An 8,398-nucleotide genomic window follows, 5' to 3' on the forward strand; every position below is an offset into this window, starting at 1 on the left:
ATAATAATAATAATAATAATAATAATAATAATAATAATAATAATAATAATCTCTTCCCCACCCTCCATTGACTGCTGTTTTGAGGTCCAAGATGGAATGCCTAGGAAGGTTGAAGTATTCTGCAATTCATTTTGTGTAGTCCCATTCCTAATGTCTGATTTAGGCTTAATGTCATAACAGAGATGGCTAAGGAACTGTATCAGTTGAAACAAAATAAAGAAAATATATAAATCAGCAACTACAGCAACTCAAAACACATTCAACAGTATTAACCAGTGCACAACCCACTATCCTAGGAATAATCTAGAAAAGCAGTACTCACAAATAGAACTTAGTTTTGGGTGGTTTGAAGAAATCATAACGTGGAGCTAACATAGCTGTTGTGGATATGACACCACTGATGAGATAGTCCCCTGGCTTATAATAATTCAGTGGGGCCTGTAGATCATTTGCTATGTTTGATGGGCATTTTGCCTTCATTGCCCCCAGGAAAACCTGAGACAGCAAGAGCATAAAGAGCAAGAAAGCATCATTCCAGTGTGCCTGTCACAATGACCATTTCCACAACTGCTTTCAGCCCCAGAGCCCTTAATAAAAAGAGGCCCAAAGAACTCTCAACGGGCATTTTCATTAACGTAGAAAGTGATTGCATGTTGTTCTTTGATTATGATCCTTATTTTTTTTTAGTTTCAAAGCTGTTTTTGGAGCAAACCTCAGAGCACTTGCAATTCTTTACAATATTATGATTTTGATAATTATAAAGATCATGCAAAATCCATGTTGCTTTCTGTTGCTTAATGCACCAGTGCAACAGACTGAGAAAATATTTTTCCAAGACTTATCAGTGGTGTCCTGTAGCACTTTGTGGGGACAGATGTGTGAGCTTGGAGTGATCTCTCCTCCATATGTGTAGGGTTGCCATAACTCTGGACCGCCAAACTGGGACAAATGTAGGACAAAAGTAGGACAAAATTTCAAATGTAGGGCACATTTTTTAAAAATGGAGGACATGCAAAAAAATTGATGATTTTTTTTTTAAAAATTTAATATAAATGCATGTTTTCTTAGCGCATGATCAAAATGGAGGACATTTTGGCAGTGTTCCTAGACAGATGGCAGAAATGTACTTCCTTTCTGGCTCAACCTCCCCCCCCCCCATTCCAAAACAGCATATTTGGGCATTGAAGAGGAGGAAGAGTGGAAAACGGCAGAGGAGGAGGGGAAAAGGAGAAGAAGAAGAGGGGAGGAAGAAGCGGGAGGAAGAAGGGGAGGAGAGGAGGAGGAGAAAGATCGATGGGAAGAAAGAGGAGGAGGAAGAAGATGAAGAAGAGGAGGAAAAGGAGAAGAAGGAAGAGGAAGAAGGGGAGGAGGAGAAGAAGAGATGGAGAAGACAGAGGAGGAGAAAGAAGATGAAGACAGAGAGGCAAAGGGAGGGAAGCAAAGGAAGAGGAAGAAGGGGAGGAAGGAAGTGGAGGAGGGCGAGAGAAGAAGAGAGCTGCAGAGAAGAAGAGGAGGAGAAGATGAAAGAAGAGGAGGAAAAGGAGGACGAAGAGAAGAGGAAGAAGGGGAGGAAGAAGAGGGAGGAGGAGGAGGAGGAGAGGAGGAAGAGAAGAGGAGGAAAAAGATGAAGAAGAAGGGGAGGAAGAGAGCGGAGAAAGAAGAAGAAGAGAGGCAGGAAGAAGGGGAGGAAGCAACGGAAGGCAGAGAAAGAGAGAGGCAGGAGAAAGAAGAGAAAGGCTCTTTCCTGCCTGGTGCTCGGTCACACCAGCGGAGGAAGCCAGGGCAAGGGAATGGGGCCTCGCTGAAGCCAAAGCCCCAACCCCGCCTGGCTGCCCGTCGCCGGTTGCCCCAACCCTGGGCAATCCCCCCCCCCAGAGACGGAGGCAGCCAGGGGCAGAGGTTTGGGGCTTGGCCTCAGACGTCTCCAAGCACCAGCCAAGCCTGGAGGGAATCCGCCGATAGCGGAGGAGCCCCCAGCTAGGGCTTGGAAGGCAGCCGTCCTCCAAGCCCCAGCCAAGCCTACAGGACTCGCTGGGGGGGGGGGGGAGTCCCGGGGGCGGGGCCAAACTGGGGCGGGACCGTGCGGACCCACCCCAAATCGGGAAAGTCCCGCCCCCAGGTGGGATATGGGAAACCTACATATGTGTGCATATATATATTGCATTAGGATGCACATGATTGATTTAGTTAATATCCCTTATTTATTTTCAAAGCTTATGAACAGAAGAAGATGGGTTCCCACAATTTGTCTGGATGGATTTCACTTGGCCAGTAGCAACCAAGCTTTTGTAGCCAATCCAGTTCCAAAGTTACAGTCTTGCAGTGCAATAATTTATTAGTTTGTTTTGCCAAGGTAGGCTATGCACAGTTATTAAGAAATTATTCAGGGCACATGGTACAGTGGTACCCCGGGATACGAATTGATCGCGTTACGAAATTTCCGGGATACGAAAAAGTTAGATTGGAAAAAACTGTTCCGGGATACGATATTTTTTTCGGGTTACGAAATTTTTTTCGGCGCGAAATTCAAACGCAAAGCGCGACTAGCGGCTTTCCAGCGCTAACGGAAAGCCTGTTCGGGTTGCGAAATTACTCGGGTTACGAACGAAGCGGCGGAACGAATTAATTTCGTAACCAGAGGTAGCACTGTATTAGCTTTGCCCAGATACTCTCTCTCCATCAGTACTGTACCACTCTCCACAGTGTTGGGACTGAAACAATTCCTCAAGTTTACATCAGGCCTTCTTTTTGCATATTGTTGTCAAGATGGGAGGAAGTTATAAAAAGCATGATTCCACTTTTCTTTACTGCACAGAAGCAGCATCCTTTTGTCTTGGTGCAATTATCATGATGGAGGGTCTTATTGGGATACAAGTGTGGCATAGGCCATTGAAAGTACCCAATTTTGGAGCTTCTCCATAGTATGCCTTTGTCTTATAACTTGGCCAAGGACTGCCACAGTAACCATTGTTGCTCACTTCAGAATCCTAAGGTTAGGCCAAGAGAACTGAGCAGAGCCAGGCTGGCGTTGCTTCAGCAAGATGGCTGCATCATGATGGTGGTGGTGGGAGGTTGTTCTTAGAGACAAAGGGCCCATTCACACTTACAATTTTGTACTGAGGAGATCAAATTTTTTATTGCCTGTTCACACTTGTGGTCTGAAGTTTAATCATTTTTAAAGAACTGTGGCAAAATAAATAATATATGAGCAAACCCACTGCAGCAAGTAAAAACACATTCAACAGTATTAAGTAGCACAGATCAAGAAGCAGTGTGTGCTTGGTGCTTCGTATCTTGACAGTTGAACAGGTTGAGTCTCCCTTATCTGAAATGCTTGAGATCAGAAATTTTTGAATCTTGGAATATTTACATATACAGTACATAATGAGATACCTTGGAGGTGAGACCCAAGTCTAAACACGAAATTGATTTATATTTCATACACAGTTTACACACATAGCCTGAAGGCACTTTTAAACACAATAATTTTAATAATTTTGTGCATGAAACAAAGTTTGTGTGCACTGAACCATTGGAAAGCAAAGGTGTTACTATCTCACACACCCTTGTGAACATTTTCAATTTTGGAGTATTTTGGACTCAACCTGTATAGGGAATGGGTAGCTGTGTACAGAATGGAATGCTTCTAAAACCCTATAATTACTCCCACATTAAGAAATTTTTGGATGGTTTGAAGAAAGCTTGTGGTAGGACTGTAATATGCCCAATGGATATGGCAGCACGGATAACGTAACTCTCTGGTTTATAACCACTGAATGTCTCTTTTCAATTTCTTATCAGATTTGACTGTTTTGCCTTCACTGCCCCAAGGGAAGTGTGGGTCAGCAGGAGTGGTATCTCTCCAGTGTGCCTACCAGCATGACCTTTCATGTGACTGTTAGCAGCTCCAGAGCTCCTTTGTGGAAAGAGGCCTAGAGAATCTCTAAGCTAGCATTTTTTATTGTAGTATAGAAAGTTATTGCGTGTTGTTCTTAATTATGATGTTTATGAAATTAGTATTCTTTAAAGTAAACCCCAGAGCACTGACAATTTACAGTGACCATGATTTTGATAATTACAAAGGACAGAAACAGAAACTCCTTGGTGCCCTTTGCCACTCCATGCACAGTTAGACAGATGGAGAAAATACCTATTCAAGGCTCATCATTGTGGCTCTGTGCACTTTCCTGAGCAGATCAGTGAACCTTTGCAAGAAACATCTCCTAGATAAACACTTTTGCATTAAGATTGGTATGAGGTGCATGCTGGCCTTGTGGGAAAGGCCAGGGTGCAAAAGAGACTTCTCAGTCACTGCTCAGCCAGCTTCTCGGGGGAAGGGGACCAGGTGCAAAAGGAAAAGCTTTTCCTTGTAGATGAATGACTCTCAATCCTTTGTCCTGTTGAAGAGGGGGTTTGCAGTGCATATACAATATAGGGGCTTTGCAGAGACCACATACTCTGGACTGGAGATTGGCAGGCTGTGCTTATCACCGCTAAAGCATGGCCTGCAGCCGCCGGGGCTGTGGCAACTGCAAGTTGCAGTCCTGAGCTGGCATTTCCGGGGCGCAAAAAAGAGCTGCAAAAGTGGCTCCTTTTTGCACCCTGGAAAGAGGCAATAGCCAAAGTGTTGCAGCTTTAAAGCGCTCCTTTAGTGCTGCATCGTGTAAACGCAGCACCAGACGAGCACCGTTATGGCATCATGCTGCCATGGGGGCGAGTTAGGGTTGCCATAAGTCAGGACCTCCAAACTGGGACAAATGTTGGACAAAATTTTCAAATGTAGGACAATTTTTTTTAAATGGAGGACACGCGAAAAAATTTGATGATTTTTAAAAAATGTTAATATACATGCATGTTTCTTAGGCATGCTCAAAATGGAGGACATTTTTGCATTATTCCTAGACAGTTGGCAGATATGTACTTCCTTTTCTGGCCAACCCCCCTCCCCCATTCCAAACACACACGAAGCACATTTGGGCATTTGCAAACTGACTCACACAGCTAGGTCTTTGCATGCTAATAATAATAATAATAATAATAATAATAATAATAATAATAATAATAATAATAATATTGATAATCATGGAAGGTCCCTTTGCAAAGTGACTCACACTGGGGGAAGCCGAAAATGTTCCCCCCCGGCCCAGAGGCCTACCTTTGGTCCTCTCCTCTGCTGCCTCAGTCTGCTGCTGTTGCTGCTGCTGCTGCTGCAGCCCGCTGCCCTCCACTGCCCGCTGCCTCAGTCCCTCGCCGGCCCATGTGGCTGCAGGAAGTAAACAGAGGAGAGCTCCTCCTCTTTAAGCTGAGTGGCCAATGGGGTCAGAGAGCTGGAACAGCCCCACCCCCTGCCAGCAGTCACAGACTCCTGAAGCAGGGGGCAGGCTGTTCTTCTATTGGCCAGCCTGCTGGCCAATAGGAGGAGCTCTAGCGTCCGACAGAGCCCTACGTGCGCCCACGCAGAAATGTGAGTGTGGGCGCGCGGGGCACAGGGCCCAGCTTGCGGAGCTGAACCGCGGCGGCAGCTAAGGCCGCGTCGGTGGCGGTGGCGGCCAGAGGAGTGGCTGCAGCAGGCCACACAGCAACAGCTGCATTGGTGGCAGCAGTGGCCGCAAGAGCAGCCATAGGCACCGCTGCAGCGGCACACCAACAAAGCCCGGGGGCGGGGGCAAACCCGGGACAAATGCCAAACCGGAGCGGGACCGTGCAGAACGGTCCAAAACCGGGAAATTCCACCTGACGGCGGGTTATGGCAACCCTAGGCGGAGTTGGGGTGTGCATTGTATGGATGCCACGCCACGACTCTGGCCCTAGGCTGGCCTTAGTGACCAGTCTTCACAGCCCCTGGTATAGATAGGAAAGGGATAGATTTTAAGTACAAAATTTACTCAAAGGCAAAGGACTCTTCCCAAGAACTGACCCTAGATACTCCTCCTACTCCATCCCCAGAGACATGCCTCCCCCACACAGTTTCAAGTGTTTGCAACCCCACCAACATTGTTTTTTCTGCTGCCTCTTCTCTCAGCCTGTGTGATGAAAGAAAGCAGCAGCAGCAGTAGTGTCACTAGAGGGGCATGGTAATGAGGACTGCACAAATTAATAATATGCATGTTTATAACAATTTGCATATGTTCTTTCCTCCTTTACGTTTTGCACAATAATTTGCATAACATGCAAATTAGATTCCAGGGTATGAGGGCTTGAATATGGTAACCCTAACAGGGAAGAACAGGTGTGTTTGTCCATTTGGACATCTCCCCCCATTTATAGACAGCCCCCAGTATAGGGAGCAATGGATTTAAAATACAGGAAAAAAAAAGATTCCATCTAAACATTAGGAAGAACCTCCTGACAGTAAGAGCTGTTTGACAGTGGAATATGCTGCCTCCAAGTGTGGTGGAGGTTGTTAAACAGAGGCTGGTTGACTGGCCATCTTTCAGGAGTGCTGTGATTGTATCTTCCTGCATGACTGGATACCCCTTGTGGTCTCTTCCAACTCTATGATTCTGTCAATGATCACATAGAAAAACTGATGGAACACCCTGGGCACTCTCTGTGGCTCCATGCACAGGTGCATAGATGGAGAAAGCATGTTTGTGAAATTCAACTCTTTGGTAATATGGTTTTTAATGTGTTCACAAGGGAGAAGATTAGTGAATGTACCACATTTTAGGAAGTAAAGAAACAACTCCAAATGAACATACAAATGTCTTCCTCAAGTGGTGCAAAGACACTATTATACTATGTGTGCACATCCAGATGCACAGGAACACCACTGGAAGCCTGTGTAGTCATACGGGATCAAAAGAGGCTGCCTGGCCTTCTGGTGCAAGGTCTTGTCTTTGTGGTGTTGATAGAGTGTATCTCTTTGTTGTTTATGCCAGAAATCATTTTTGTCTTTCCAACATAACACACTCACTTCAGGACATCCAAAGTCCAGTTCATACAGAAATTGTTTCTGTTCTCCCGCAAAGTTGCTACACAGAAAATTAGGCCCACTGAAGTACGATTTCTAGAATACTTGAAAGCACAGATGCTCTCGCTACTTCAAAGTACACAAAGTATAGTTGCCTAAGAGCATAAGAATGCATTTGAAAAGTGTTGTGTAAGGTCAAATAAATGACTTAGGCTATTCACTCAACAGTTGGTTGAAAAAAGAACTGAGAACAGGGAATCAAATTCAAAATCAAAAGGCACATAAGACAGTGATAACTGTAATGCCATCTTCTATTTTCTCACTTCTGAAACACAGACAAACCCATATTCATCTTTATTTAGCATGTCAGTTTCCATTTCCAGTCCTGGCCTGTGTAATTAGACATTGTTTTTTAATATTACTATCACTTTATCTCTTATGTAGACATTCAAAACCAAAACTTGTTACCTCCAGCACCATGTCCTGATTTATAGAAGGAAACCTTAAGATAAATTCTGATCAAGAGTCACTTACCCCTTAGTCTACATTGTTCTTTTTATCCTTTATAAGGTTTTACTGATTTATATGTTTTGTTTCTTTGTTTTTCTCACTGCATTCCTTATATCAATCAATAAAATAAGTTTGAAATCAGTATTTCTATTTTGTGTACTCCTTCTAGTTTTTCTATATCTTTATCCCACCCATCACTATTGACTTGTTTCATAATTCATGTGAGAAGAGGAGACCTATGCTTTAATATTGGTTTAGATAAACCATTCAAAGCGGAAGATGTCTGTTTCATTCTATAGGACAAAGCAGAGGCACAATAATAAAAAGGAAACAAAGAGATTTAGAAACCATATTGAGTTTTCATAATCAGATGTTCCTTTGTATTCATGTCTGGCCGAAATAATATAATATAACATTTCGGGATGAAAATGCAACCCAGTAACCCCAAACTGGAGGACAAGATGGAGAAGACCTGCACAGCTACCATGTATTTCCCTTTGGTGCTCAGGTAGGTGGGCACAAAGGACACCCAAACACTGCAAAACACCAACATGCTGAAGGTGATCAACTTGGCTTCATTGAAGGCCCCTGGCAACTTCCTAGCAAAGAAAGCCACAGTGAAACAGATGGTGGCCAGAAAGCCCATGTAGCCAAGGGAAATATAAAACATGACTGCAGTTCCTTCATTACACTGAAGTGTGATCTGTCTAAATTGGGAGTGCATGTTAGCATCTGGGAAAGGGGGAGAGATTCCCAGCCAGATAATACAAATGGCCACCTGAACACCGGAACAAGAAATGACAATGGAGTTGGCCAAAGCCTTCCCTAGCCATTACTAGTGACACCTGACTTCATAACTAAGAAAAACTCTCCCATTTAGGTGTTTAAAAATGTAGGGGACAAGACTGAACCCTGACAGACCCCACATGACAATGGCCAAGCAGTCAAGCATGAATCCCCCAGCACCACTTTCTG

The sequence above is a fragment of the Sceloporus undulatus genome, chromosome 2 (assembly GCF_019175285.1).
Source record: "Sceloporus undulatus isolate JIND9_A2432 ecotype Alabama chromosome 2, SceUnd_v1.1, whole genome shotgun sequence".
Classification (NCBI taxonomy): domain Eukaryota; kingdom Metazoa; phylum Chordata; class Lepidosauria; order Squamata; family Phrynosomatidae; genus Sceloporus; species Sceloporus undulatus.